Source organism: Poecile atricapillus, chromosome 6 (genome assembly GCF_030490865.1).
Source record: "Poecile atricapillus isolate bPoeAtr1 chromosome 6, bPoeAtr1.hap1, whole genome shotgun sequence".
NCBI classification, from domain to species: Eukaryota; Metazoa; Chordata; class Aves; order Passeriformes; family Paridae; genus Poecile; species Poecile atricapillus.
Window position 1 is genome coordinate 18,352,316 of NC_081254.1, and position 14,642 is coordinate 18,366,957.

A 14,642-nucleotide genomic window follows, 5' to 3' on the forward strand; every position below is an offset into this window, starting at 1 on the left:
ATTCAAGTAGAGACAAACCACATTCTTATGGCTGTCAGTATATTAAAGTCAACAGGAGCTTTGAAGGTGAAAAAGAAAGAAAACACAATGATAAACTCTGAATATTAAAAAAAGTCCACATGATGTGCCATGTTAACTTAAGAAGGATGAAATTGCCTGTGTGTCCATGGTGTTTCTTCCTTACACAGAGGCAGCACAGTCAGGCCATCTGTGGATTGGTACCTTCACATGTTTTGTCTGTATGCTCTTGAGTCTGGACCGCCTTTCCGCCACTTTTGTGGAGTATGCAAGCTGATCTGGGAGTCGTGCCCTAAGCATAAATGAAACCAAAATAGTAGTATTAATACAGTGAAAATTGATTGATTTGTGAATGAGACAGGGATTTCCCTTCCCCTCTATTTGATCTTTTTTCCCCCAGATGGAGCATTTAGTGATTTACTAGAGTCCTCTTCCTCATTCTTCGCTGACTTGTGTTGCACCCAATCGCGACACCGACGGCTGCATTGAAAGCTCCTTGCTCAGCCGTGTACCCACCCGCACGGGTGCACGGCTTCCCCAGCGCTCAGTCCTCAGCCAGTTTCACCCCCCAGGCACCCACAGCGACCGATACGCGCAACAGGTCGGGCAGGGGCCGCCTCGCCCCCCCGTTCCCGGGCTGCAGCTCGGCGGCCTCCGCGCTGCTCCCGCCTGCCTCCGCCTCGGCTTGCGCTCGCTTTCCCGGCTGGGAAGCGCAGGCCCTCTTTCCCGCTGCTCCCCGGCAGGGGCTCGCTCCGTGCCGGCGCCGAGCGGGTGGTTCTCGCCGCTGCCGCCGGGCGGGCGGGGGGCGGCGCCCATCGCGGCCGCCGCCTGCCGGGGAGCCGGGGAGCCGCGGGCGGCTGGGCTCGGCTGGGCTCGGCTCGGCTGCGGCGTCCCGTCCGGGCGGGCACGGAGGCTGCCGTGCCGCTCCGAGGTAAGCTCCTCTGCGCGGGTAACTTCGCGGGCCGGCCGGGGTTTCGCAGCTGTGGCAGCTGGTCATTGCCCTCCGTCTGCGTTGGAAATCGCCTTGGCTCCATTTTATTCTTGAGATTATTTATACCCATAAGGACTAGTCGCTCTTTAAAGGGCCATTATGCTGTGGGATATTAGCGCCTCTCTGTTTTCCCTAGTACCCAGAGACGGTGCCGGTGTTACACCACGATTTTTGCGAGCCTTTATTCAAGCCTTATTATTTGCAGGTAGAATAGGTTGCAGATGCAGAGAAGTAGGTTTGGGAATGAGCTTCTGGTGCTTGTAAATAGAAGTGCTGTATTTCTATCGGGGGGAAGGGGGAGCAGATTGCAACATTGCTTTTAAAATGAGAGGGAATGCACACGGGCATTTTCCGTATACCTTCGGACTCAGCAAACTGAGTGAATCTGGTGTGGGGAGTGTGTGTCTGCTTGTCCCGAGAGAGCTAAAGCCAGGATGTATGCATTACGGTTGTTCATTCATCAGCGGCTGCAGATAATGCAATTACCAAGTCAGCGGCGCATGGATGCTGCCCTGCGTGCGACATGCTGAGAATACTGTACTTTAGGAAGCCAACGCTTGCTGTAGTTTGGATAAAACAGAAGCTGGGAATGGCAGGGTATGAAACCGTTGTGTCTTTAAGTGGAAAGGAGGCTACTGGTTAGTCTTACTCTATTGTTTCTGAAGATTTGTATTTTGTGTGCTTCTCTGCAGAGGCGTAAATACCTTTTGCAAGCAGTTCATAAGGAATTCAGGAGTGAAAAATAATTGGCGGCAGCTTCAGGTATCACCAGGGCCTGATGATTGGTGGGTGGTTTAAATGTCTGAGAATACGCAGTAGTTTTAGTCAAATCCTTTCATAGAAGGGGCTTCATTTAGCTCTCAGTTTTTTATTTACAGATGAGATTCTGAAGCTGGGGTATGGCTACCTCACTCCTGAGGTGTCTTGGAAAGGAAGGAGAAAAAAATCAGCAGCGTGATTGCCATGGACACAACTATTCCTTATTTATTTATTAGGCTATTAGGGTAATGAAGAAAAGCCATGCCTGCCCTGCTGCGCAGATCTCATTTCAGCAAAACTGCCTGGGCTCCTGCTGTTACCCTTGTTTGATTTTTAACCAGTAGGTGCTCTGCGCTCTTCTCAGTGCTGTGGTTGTTACTCCTTTATGTATGGCTTCAGTAAAGGAGCCCCCAAATCAAGGGCATCTGAGTGGAACCCAGATGGTTGACAGTGGGGTTTGTTCTAAGTGGAATCTTTTCTTCACTCTTCTGCCCAAAGATCAGTGTTTCTTTACTTGTAGTTGTTGCTTTTATATTCTGCATTGTATTGCTATTACTGCTGCTGCTTTGGGTAAATATTTGGTATATTTGTATTTAATTTTTATGGATTATGCCACTTGAAGATTGTTCTCTCCTGTATGTCTTGATACTCTGTCATAAAAATACATCTGTCCCAAATGATTCTCTCTCTAAGACATCCGGCAAGGCAAGGGGTGGTTTAACTTACACAAGGTTACTAGCCAATTGGTGTCTCTTGGCTTCTAAAGGCTGCACCACATTGGTTCTGCTACATGGATAGACATACCAAAAACATGTAAGTATCACATTGATTTCCCTAATGAATCCCATTTATTTTTCTTTTGCACTCCCCTTTTCTTGTTCAGTAGGCATACTTATTATCTTTAAATAGGAATAGTTATTTTAAAAGATGGTCCTGTTCTGTAAAGCCAGTGTAGATTCATAATGATCTATAAAGTCGTGATATAAATAGTGATATTTATAGAGTTAAAACACAGCACGTGTGCCTTTTTTTGAATATATCAGGTATTTTGTAAACAGACACAGAAACACACACATACACACAAGCTCACACCTAAGAAGAAAGGAAGAAACAGTGCCTAATAAATTTCACATGCCCAAGAGGCTAATCTAAAAGTCAGGAAGGTAAGAATTATGTGCTACATGTGAATATTATTAGCAGCTTCCTTTTTCTTTGATACATAAGTGATTCAAAGAGTACAAATGCAAGGATTCCTCCAAAGGAAGATCATGTGATAAACAGGTCTCTTCTTGTGTTTTCTGTTTGTAGGGGAGGGAAAATATTTGGAGTAGGGGGAAAGGAGAACTCAGAGAAACTTGGAAGCACTCTGCAAATGTTGGATTACAAGTTTGCTGTTTCTGCAAAGGTTGAATCTGGGGGAGAACCAGGAATGTTAAACCTTTGTGAAAATTACATGTCTTATTTTGAAGAATGAGCTCTGTGTATGTTGGTGTAGTGTATGTGTGCATGCACTCAGGTCACTATTAAGACATGGCAGTAGATGTTCACAGAATTTACATATACTGATGTGTTACTGTATACAGTGTACTAATTAATTGATGAACCTACTACAGAATGCTTTGTCTCAATGGTATTCTGCAGTAGAGAGCTACACTGGTTCATTCTCTATGAATAGTATTCCTCTATGTTTCTTTGGTGTTATTTTTCAGTTTTTTGTACCTTGACTTTGCTAAATGCTCCTTTTGGTCTTACGGCAGCGCAGTGCAGATGGGGAGATCAAAACAGTGTCCTTGCTGGTTCTGTTTCCTTTAAACAAAAACTATTTTATATATATATATATATATATATATATATATATATATATATATATATATATCCTAAGAGGGATGAACAATCATGATATTTTCTCTCTCTGCAGAGTCTTTTGCAATGAGCCACAGAAGTTCTATTGGTCTGATCCTGAAGTCTTCAATCTCTCCCATAATCCCATTATCTGCTGTGGTGCTATATATGTGAATGAGCATTAAGGAATTAGGCTGTACTGTGTGTGTTGTTTGTGGTGCAAGTTAAGACAGGGTCAGCACTTTCATTGCTTAGGTGTAATTTATATCAGAGCAGAGGCTACCTATAGGATTATGGAAACAGCTGTGCCTTTAAGAACAGGCAAGTTTTCAGCTGAGAAGCTTTTTTTTTTTTTTTTTTTTTTTTTTTTTGTGAAATATTTGATTTGGATTTATTCAGCATTGGGAAATGCTCTGGCAGCATGGATAAAGTTCAGTGTTCTTTGAAAATTGTTTTTACTTCAGGCCTTTGAAGTTCTCAGTCATGGGTAGGTTGTTTTAGTCTTTGCTCTTGTTGTGTAAAAGACTATGCCAGGGCTTTTACTAGCTGCTTAGGATCTCTGAAGTAAGAACATAAAAGCCTGGGTTTGCAACAATGCTGGATACCCAGATGCTTTCCTTCACTTTTTCCCTTTCCTTGGGTGACTGACACTTCATCTGTATATCTAAATAGGGCTTTATGAGCCTGACCTTAGACTTTAGCATGATTTCAGGCCTCTGCTCCTTTGCAGACTGTGTTGTGACCCTTCTGCTTGTCACAGTATAAGCAGGTTTTGGACTCAGTATTTGGATCAGTTAAAGGAGAGGGTTTGGGAAGTGATGCTGTCATGTCTTCACACTCAGCCAAGAGAGTGCTTACCCAAGCATGACAGTAAAGGCAAATGTGCTACTGTAGGTGTCTTTCAAAGAAGGTGTCATACTGATGCCATACGTGCTTGGGTTTGTCAGCAGTTCTGAATTCTTTCTGCATGAAAATTGATCCATGCCAAACTGCTTGGGCAGTGGTGGTCAGACACTTGGTGATAGCTCTGCCAACTAGATACAGTCATGCCTCACTCTCATTAAGGTTGCTAAAAGAGACACTACATGCCATCACAGAGAGAAATACTATTTAAATACTGAAAGAAATAGCACTTCTGTATATCCTTTTTCATGGTTTCACTAAGATATAATGAAGCATGATTAGGTAATTTTGTATTCTTGCATCATGGATGCTGTTCTTTGGAATGTATTTAGGAAAACAAATAGTATTAGATGAGAATAATGAGGTAGAAAAACTGGTTTGTGATCAGACACTTTGTATTGGAATTTGGGTGTGTGAATGCCTGTATGTCAGTTGGTATTTTTCTCGCTTCCTTTACATCTTGACATCTATCTAATGTGTACAGTGTAAGTCTGGATATTTGGGTTTCTTACCTATTGAGAGCACGAGGAGATGATCTGGACTGATTTTTGGGCAAGTTTGTGCCATATCCTCTGTTAAGCCTGTCTAACCACAGAATGAGAGTGTAGCACTAAATCTGTTTCTTATCTACAAATGCCAGCATAGCAGGCAACTCTGCAATCACTTTCCAGTTGAAGGAAATGAGACGTGGAGAGGTAAAGCAATTTCTAAAAAAATTTATCTTTTATATCCATAGCCAGTCTTGTAACAGTTTATTGATGTTTGCCCTCTTCATAAACAATAAAAACTTTGAAGTGAATGACCTTATCTTAGAAAGCAAACTGTTGCTAAAATTATTCTTTGCTAGGAAAACTTCTGAAATAATTCTACTTCCTCTTACACTGAGAACTAAGAGAAGAGTATTTGGTACTGTAACAGCTGGGGGTTTTCAATGCCTCCATCAAAATGGGTAAAAAGGAAATGGCAGCATGCAGGAAAATGTAGTTTGTCTACAGAATTGATTTGTAGCTATAATGGTCTTTCAAAGAATCAATTATTTGTATATAATAACAATATTAATGTAAGAAGGCTATTCTGGTCTTGAATAAACACTGCAACCCTCATCCACATAAGGAATAGAAATTATATTTTCCTTAGAGCAGAATGAACATAATTAGAATGAAGATGACTGTTGGAAAAGGAGATTGATACCAGAATATGAGTTCATTTTCCTTTTTTCTATGTCTGTATTTATCCTATAATTTAAGAGTCAGAAGTAGTGGTTGATGAATTGTTATTATAAGCTTTGTGAGTTTGTGACCAGTCTCCAGTGTTGCCATTACAAGAGACACACCAGTGATGCCAGGAAAGCCAAATCTAGTGGTCCTTGCAGTCAAATGCCTTTTTATAATCACAGGCATGGTTTTTTTGAGTTAGGCAGGGTGAATTAGTTGTGTGAGGCCCTAAGAGAGAAAGGCCAGATTTAGGGACAGATTTACTTAGACTTTTGTCCAGCTACATCAATAGCAGTAATGACATGTGAGGTAGCGTTAGCCCTCAATTAGATCAAGCCCACAGTTTAGAAGAGCTAAGAAAAAGCAATGAGCCCTGCATCAGCACAGAATCTTGTTTGACATAATCTGGAGTTATAGCTGGTGCTGTCTTAAAAATACTCATATCCATTCTTCTGAAATTTGTACAGCATTCATGGTAGATAAAGATATCATTACAAAAACAGTCTAGGTGAATTTATAGGTATTTATCCTTTTGTCATTGGTGTTACTTATGCGAGAAAAAGTACAGGATTAAACTATGTCTGTTTCCTACTCTGTCTATTCTCTTGTGATGTGCTCTGAGTTCTTTAAATACTGGGAAAACCTCTTTGTTCAAGTGAGACATGTCTTTGCAGTGGTGGTACTTGTAACTTCCTTCTGTTGGCCGATTTTGTAGAATTTTATGGAATGAAGTGTTGGTTTTACACACATTTTCCTGAAAACTTGGCTGAAATTTATTTGCATGTGAAGTACCTTGAATCATCATGGAAAACCATTCTTCTGTTTTGGGGACAAGCAAGTCACAAAATATAAGCTGCATTGAGAGAGTTGCCAGTCATACAGCACTGAGCTCCGCAGACACTTGTTGGATATTAAAGTGTGGTTGGCAGTCTTTTGCTTAACTCCAAACTGAGTTTTGTATGGTCATGACAGGAGGCAGACAAGCCTGTGCTTGGCAGGGGAAAAGACCCCAGGGAGATTAATGTGACCTGTTGGTGTCTACATTGTGCCTTGGAGGGTGACCCAGGTCCTAGATGCTGGGTAACACACTGGCACCTGGGGTCTGACTTCATACTGCTCCTAGCAAAAAGTCTGAACTGTGTGAGTTGAGGCTGCCTAAAAAGGCCATGAGTCCTTGCAGCAGATACTGTGAGACTGTGGACTATTCTCAGATGATTCCCACCTCATCTTGCCCATCTGAAATTGTCACTGCAAAGGTAGAATACTTGACTAGAGGCTGTACTGTGAAGAGTCTCCTCATTGTGTCTAAGTTTTCTCTGGGAATACCATCAGGGCCACTGAATGCTCATCCTGAGGTTCCTTCCAGAAGTAAATGAATTCAGTGCTCCACACAGTTGTGAGGGTACAATCTCTGTCTTCAGAAGCCTTAGAGAAGATCTTTGTGTGAAGTTTCCTCCTTCATGTAGTGTGAGAGATATATGACATATGGTATTCAGTGTATTAACTTAGAATTATCAGTCAAGTCCTTTGTTGCAAAAAACATTGCAATGAATTTCTGCTCACTGCCCTGTGCCAGTATAATGTGTTTCAAGAAGATATCTTTTCATAAATATGTTGAGAACAAGTCTGCAAAACTGGAAAAGAATATATCACATACATAAACATGTTGGGGGGGGGCAATTAAAAGCTATATATGCCCCAGAGTTGCAGCTTCCAGAAAAAATCATTAGATATCACAGTTTCTCTTGATGCAGTGTGACATTTGAAGAGCTAGAAATAGTACTCTTATTACACATTTTAATAGGTGACTAGATACTTAATTTTGTTTCTTGTCTTGAAAGTCTGTTTGTGCTGTCAGTACAACTAGACTTAAAGCTTTTAAAAGGCTGATTAATTATTAAAATAACCCACTAAATATTTTACATGTTTTAATTTTTTTTATCTATTGATACTTTTCTTCAAAGAGATTACACTATCAGAGGAAAACCTTACTACAATATGTGCTAAGAATTTATATCAATTCCTATAAAAGATTAACAAGTGTGAAGGTTGTGTAAATATTCATTTCCTCACTGTATCTTTGCTTCAGTTTCTTCTCTCTCTCCTATACCTCTCTGAATCTTTTAGTTGGGTAAGTAACCAAATAACTGTTTCTTTTTTGAGAACTTATATGTCCAGCAGATGTATGCTCCCCTCATGTAAGATGATATAGGAATGTACAATAAATGCAAATCCATGTGGCAGAAAGTTTGCCTTTTAGAAGGTAGGATGTGCCAAGCAACAGTGCTGTTGTAAGACTGAGATGGACGCACAGTCGTGGAGAACACTTGGTTTGTGTCCTACCTTGCCATGTTATTAGGCACCATCTCTTAACATATCTGTGAGTTGTGAGTCTTTATGGCCAGCTGTATAAGTGTACAAAAAATCATAGAATCAGAGACTCCAAATCTGGAAATCACATTTCCTCAGACACTGAAGACACTTGGATTTGAATTTAATATCTTGAGAAAGGCAAGAAAATATTTTACTTGCTATTTCTAACATCTAGATGTTTCAAAGACCTGTACAAATTGTGTTGTGGTTCTCCTAAAAGTGGTGCTTAGGTAGATGTATGGAGGTACACATACGTGCACACAAACGATGTATTATTGTTCTGGACCTTTTTTTCTATTTTACTGATTGGATTCAGAGGGCACTGGCACCAGCTAAGATCAAAGTCCTCGTAAGAACAGGCTTGTGCAAATACACCAGAGACAGCATCAACCCAGAGTGCTTTTGGACTAAGGAAGTGAAAAGACTGGGAAAGGGAGGACTGGGAGAAGGATGAAAAGGCAGTGGGGCATAGTGCTGTTGACATGGACTCTTGCATGAGGAATGAGATGGGGCCTGGAGGGCTCCACCTTTTCCTTTCCTTAGTTGTTTGGCTTTGGTCTGTGATCTGGTATTACTGGGGAGTTTGCATATTTGGTAGCGAGTTCTTTTCTGCCTCAGACAGATATGAGGTAGCAGAAAAAGCCAGCAGAAAAAGCCTCACTGACATTCCAATCTCTCTTTCCTAGCAGTTCACATAGTTTTGTGAGACTTCCTTTGTGAGGACTTTCATAAGTAATACACTGCTTATTCAATTGTGAGATATATTATCCATTAAAAAATGCCTGAAAGTGCTTGGAAAGAAAAGAAACTTCACAACGGCTTCACAGAGGGATTTCGGTCTTACTGGATATATGACATACTCGTGACAGAACAGATCTTCAAGCCTGGGTATACTTATTAACAGTGAGCTTTTAATGAAAATGTTCTTAAAATATGTATTTATTGCTTTAGTTTGCTACGTGGTCTCTAGAACACTGCTCTAAAAATATCTGTGTTTTAATCACAAGACTGTGCTTGTTTTCTTAAAAGTTATTTATACTTAAAAAAGGGAAACAAAGCTCTCAAAGACCATTTCCTATTACAATTTCTGGGTCACTGCACCCCATTGTATAACAAATGAATATGAATAGGGTAAATGACTAGCCATTTGACAGTCTTTGTGTTTATGGTGTTGAACAAATAATTATTAGACTTAAATCATGTCACTCATGTTTTATTTCTAATTAGCTGAGAGATGTGATATATCTTTACATGATTGTTGTGATCTTTTATAAAAACACTAGTTGGTATCTGTATGGGTGCTAAAACCAAACAGTAAGAGCTCCAAGAGAAAGGGTTTATCAAGCAGGTAAATTAGGTGGGGATCCTTGGGTTAGCAGCCATGGAGGGACAGAAGGGAATAGCGTTACTTAGCTCTGAAGGGCGGAAAGTGGGATAGGCTTAGAGCAGTCAGACGTTCCACATAAAATCACTCTGTTCAGTGCAGGAAATGAATGAGGCAGAGGTGTTCCTTCTCCCTACAGCTGGCTTTAACTCATGGCACTCCTGCCAAGAAGTCTTTTTCCTCAATGCACGTATTTTGTGTGGCTGTTTCTCTTTGGGTGGAATTTTGATTAAAAAGAATCCAAGTCTCTTGTTTTGCAATCAGTTTGCTACAGGAGTAAAAGCACCTCAGTATCTCACCTCATCTCCTTCAGCTTCTCCCTTCAGGATGGGGTTTTACAGAGTCTTAATATGTGCATTTGTAAGATTGGGAGACAGCATCTGGAGAATCACCTGCTATGTTGTGAGGCCTCATTAAAGAGAGAACAAAACAACAACAACAACAACCCTTTGCCATCTCACAGCCTTCACTTTTGTTCTTTCTTGCTGTCTTGCATTGTTTTTTACTAGAACAAACAAGCTATGAGAGCACTCAGATGTGCGTTATTTGTGCCCAGTGAAAACCATCATGTCAGGCATGTGCTCATTGTGTTGATCTGAACAAACGTCCTGCTGCTGATACTGCTCTCACTAGAGCTCAGACACTGTGTGAGCTGTGGTATTTTGTGACTCATGCTTCATCAAGCCGTAACTGTTAGTTGTGTTCTAGCCTTTACCAGCGCAAGGGATTTAACATCTGATCCAAACTTATTGGACTTGATGAAACAATCTCATTGCCTTCCATCAGCTACATTCATCCGTAAGGATTTTGGGCTGAGCTGTCAGGATAGGATGTTAAATAATTTCTCCCTTTTGATTTTTAAATTTCAGTGTGTTGGTCTGGATTTAACAGAGAGTGAGAGAGACTGTGGAAATGCTGCAGTGGCATGGTAGTTGCCTTTGAACAACATTTGAGACTCAGTAGATGGTATAGCCTGTTACTGCCATACCACCATTGACATGTTTCACAGCAGATGACAAAAACACCTCTTGAACACCACATTGTTTAGCCCGTGATTCTGTCCACCACTGCAGAAATTCCCTGCTGTGAAGAAAAGATGTTTGCAATTTCCAGAGGTCAGCCCAAGGGGAAGGTCCAGTCATGGGGGGTTCAGTGCTCCCTGTGGCTCTAGGGCTTGTATAGATTCCTCAAAGAGAGTTGATAGAGGAGCTCTGGAGAGTGCCACAGATACTACCAGCTGACAGGCCAGTAAGAAAAGACAATGTGTGCATCTCTATCTCTCTCTTCCAACACAGAAAATTCCCCAATCATAATGTGTTTAAATGAACATTTTAATTTACTTATTGTTGTCACTGGAGCTGTGTAAGTTTTCTTTTTATTGAATGTGACATCTCTCTTCCTTTTTCTCAAACAATGTCTTGCTGCCTTTTTAGATGAAGTACTGTGTTGTGTTGTTTGTTCTTTGTTTTTTGTTTTTAAAAACAATATAATCTAATTTACATAGTCTGGTATTTATAAAGGCTTGTAGTTCAGCCCTGTGAAATCCTGTGACTAGTTCATGATATCTCCTTGTTCTGTTATGAAAGTTTACAAGCCTTTGGGTAAGATAGATATGATAGATATTTCATAGATAGTTTCATTTCTTTTACAGGAAAACTAAAATTTTATGATGAATGATTTCATGCCTATCATAAGTTTTATGCCTCTGCTAGTATTTTTCAGTACAGTAACATCACAATGACCACGAGGTCTTCCACCTTTCTGAAGATTGGAGAAGTCTATAGGAATTTCAGGCTGATTACAGGCTTTAAGACCCATGTGCTCTAGTACATTCCCTGCTACACAAACTAAAGCAAAATCATTGTTAGTGCATACTAGCTCAGTGCTCAGCAATTGGATCCCATCCAGATTATGGCCTCATATAAGTTAATTCGGTGAAGCTTTTTGAAGTGAAATCTACTTTTGAATTAAAAAAAAAAAAAAATCAACCATAATAATTGTATATAGACACATGACCTTCAAAAATATTATGTTGCTTCTCTGGCACATCAGTTAGTAAGAAATCAGTCACCTGGCAACAGAATTAATTTGTGAGTCCTGAGTACAAGGACACCCCAAAGTCTCTGCCTCGTTGCATTGAGTGACAAGAAATCCTCGCTACTTGAGCTGCTGGATATCACAGATCTTGTCTTGGGTGACTCCGTACTGAACTAGCCTTTAGTTGACAGTTAGCTCCTCAGACAGAGCTTAATCCTGTGAAAAGTCTGTTTTACATGGCATTTTGCCAAGCCATGGCCTGTCCTGTATAATTCAGATTTAATTAATTAATTCTGTTTCTAATGGCTTAATAAACTAAGGCCAAGTCTGAGAATGCAACTAATTCTGTGTTTGGAAAGGCTACCGTTGAAATGAAGACCATTTTGCTTCAATAAAGAGCATTGGGATCACTGCTTTTCATTATTAAGGCTCTATTAGAATTGAGCCAGTGTCATGTTACCTCCTGCTGTCATCACATACATGCATAGGTACAGGTGATAAAAATTCACCTTCTGCAAGCTGGTGACTGAATACAGGGTAGATACAGTGGAAAGTGTTCAACAGCAAGCTTAACTGAGCCTGTCTCAGCACTCATCCTTGCCTCCCTGCGATGTTATGCCCACGTTCTAGTTGACACATGCTTTGGAACAGGGCTCTCTGAAGCACCTGTCACGCCTCTTGATGTGGTGTCTAAGAGGGGAGGTTTCTATTTCCAGTTCTGTTACTGATATAGTGCAGGGTGACACGTAAATTACACAATGTTCTTTTATGCTTCCACTCTGTCCTCTCTGATGTGGCTGAAGGATCCAGCCCAGTTAGGGTAGCCTTCTACTGTACAGTAGGAGCCCTGGTTTATTTGTGCTAAGGTCCAAGATGATTTTGGGACAGTAGAGGGATATTCTGCCCACATCTAATAAGTGAACTTACATGAAAACATAAATTCTGTGGGAAGCAATGGTGATGGCTCAGTGCAAGGCAGTCCCTGCTAGGTGCATACTGATTGTGGTACCATCAGTACCACAGCAAGTAATTGTTTTGATGTGAGCAAGAGATGTGGTTGTCTTTACATGGCATTTTTTAAATGTAGAGAGCCATTAACTCTGGCAACATCCACTAATTTTGGATATGCCATAGAGTCACAGTTTTAAGCATCTGTTGTATTCTACCCCAGAAGCATCTGTGCTCCCTGTAGTGAGTACAGGAACTTTCACCATATGTGGTCTATGGGAGTGACTTTTGAGTCATTGTGAGTGGAAAGTACAATAGAACTGTGAGACGCTATCTTTGGGGGAAAAAAAGTCATTGCTGGAGTTGATTTAATCACCTTCCCTTTCATGAGCTTCCACTCTAAATGCTGGAGCTTTCTACATTTCCTTTTGTTTGGTCAGTCCTTTGTGCAAATCTGCTAGTGACAAGATTTTCAGAAGCAGTGTATGTTATCTTTCTATTTTGCTTTGCCCTCTACGAAATGTTGAGATAAACACTTTTCTAGACACTGAGTGGTTGTGGACCATATGTTCCTGTAAAAGCTGTAATTTCCTACTGAGGTCTTCTGTTTCCATTAAGCAGTTCTGTGTGTACTGCGTGCTGTAAGACACACTGACTTGAGGAACTGCATTGTAACCCAGCTGGATACAGTGCTGATGCCGCAACCTGAACCCAAAGCATAGCTCGAGTATTTGGAGCCTAACCTAATGCCAGATCTGAGTGTGGGTGAGAAAAATTTCTTTTTTAGTTGTATGCAACAGAGAACATATGTAGAAAGTGTCCTGGTATGATCAAGAGTAGAAGACTGTTGTTTATGCTCACACAACAGTGATAGCACAGGGAGACTGAGCCAAATGGACCATGTAATAGAGGAGCAGCTATTCAATCACTAATCACACAGTTCAATTCACTGTATACCCCAGCATTAAAATAACTAAAATAAGATTGTCACTTTCCCCAACCATTCTATACCTCAGACACTCACTTCATATGTGAAGGTAAAGTTAACAAGTGCCGTGGATCTTCCCAGGGTCCCTGATGGTTCCTACAGAGGAACCACTGTTGCTTGAATTTCAGACTGGATGATGCTGAATTCACTCAGCATTCCACTGTATTCACATCTGTGAGTGTGAATGACATGTTCAAGGCCTCTTAAAATACTTATGTAAGTTTACTCCTTTTTTGTTAACATTATTAAGGTTGACCAGCCAGTGACTAGAGAGTATTTGGGTCCATCATTTTGCATCTAGCTCTTTTTTTCTTTTTTTTTGTAAAGGCCAAATCCAAATCAATCAGGGACATGGACGTGGCAGAATTAGCTTTTGTTGTGACAGCTGGCCTAGCACATGTCACAGATGAGGGCTCATGGTGAAAGAGGGACTGTGCACAAAGTTCACTGCAGCTATAAAAATAAGGTGGCCAGTCTCCCTGCTGGGTGTTGGGCTCTTGAGCCTTGAGCTCCCGAGTGTGGAGCAGGAGACCCTTGTGCTCTGTGCTGACCCAGCCAGAATAAGAGGGCATGGGTAAGGAACAGCAGAATGATCAATTGTGCGGCTTTCTTATTTCATCGTAGCCTTCTCTAGTTACTGAACCATTAGTTATCCAACTTCATTTACTATAGAAAGCATCTACAGGATTAGTCCTTGCTTAAGTTTTGGATGTCCAAATTAGGAAAGCTGGAAGCACAAAGGAGCACAAGGAAACAGAAAACAAATACAGTTAACTAAAGGAAGAAAAGATTCAGCACATGAATTCCTCTCAGCTGGACTCTTATGAGCAACTGTTTTTCTGCCTTTATCTTAAAAATCCTTCTTAAATTTTATTTTTCTTAATCCAAAGCAATTCTGTTTATTATGCAAATCTCAGTACAACTTCCCTTTCTGCCACTTTAATAAGAAAATATAATTTTGGATCTAAAATTGTGTGTGTGATATACCTGCAGAGTAGCTAGCTGCTTGCTAGATGGTTGTCCACCACCAGAGGGTTGTTAATTTCTATGACCCCCTGATATTTAGGATGCACTAAATGTATGAAATATTTAATGTTTTTTCTGGGGACTTCTGCAAGCTATCATTAAGTAATCTATGTAAGATAAAAAGTGCGCTTGTGATTTATTATGGGTTTTTTTTTCCTG

General features: G+C 40.7%; 1 protein-coding gene across 4 annotated transcripts in view; it reads left to right on the top strand.

Moving 5' to 3' along the window:
* Positions 1-850: 850 nt before the first annotated feature.
* Positions 851-14,642, top strand: part of SORBS1 (sorbin and SH3 domain containing 1) — a 161,081-nt gene continuing 147,289 nt past the window's right edge. For 3 of the 4 annotated variants that reach the window (XM_058841498.1, XM_058841482.1, XM_058841495.1), the window contains exon 1: positions 851-949. The gene's annotated coding sequence lies outside the window, so the exon portion shown is untranslated. The remainder of the gene's footprint in view (positions 950-14,642) is intronic. The other variant, XM_058841483.1, reaches the window with a different exon arrangement.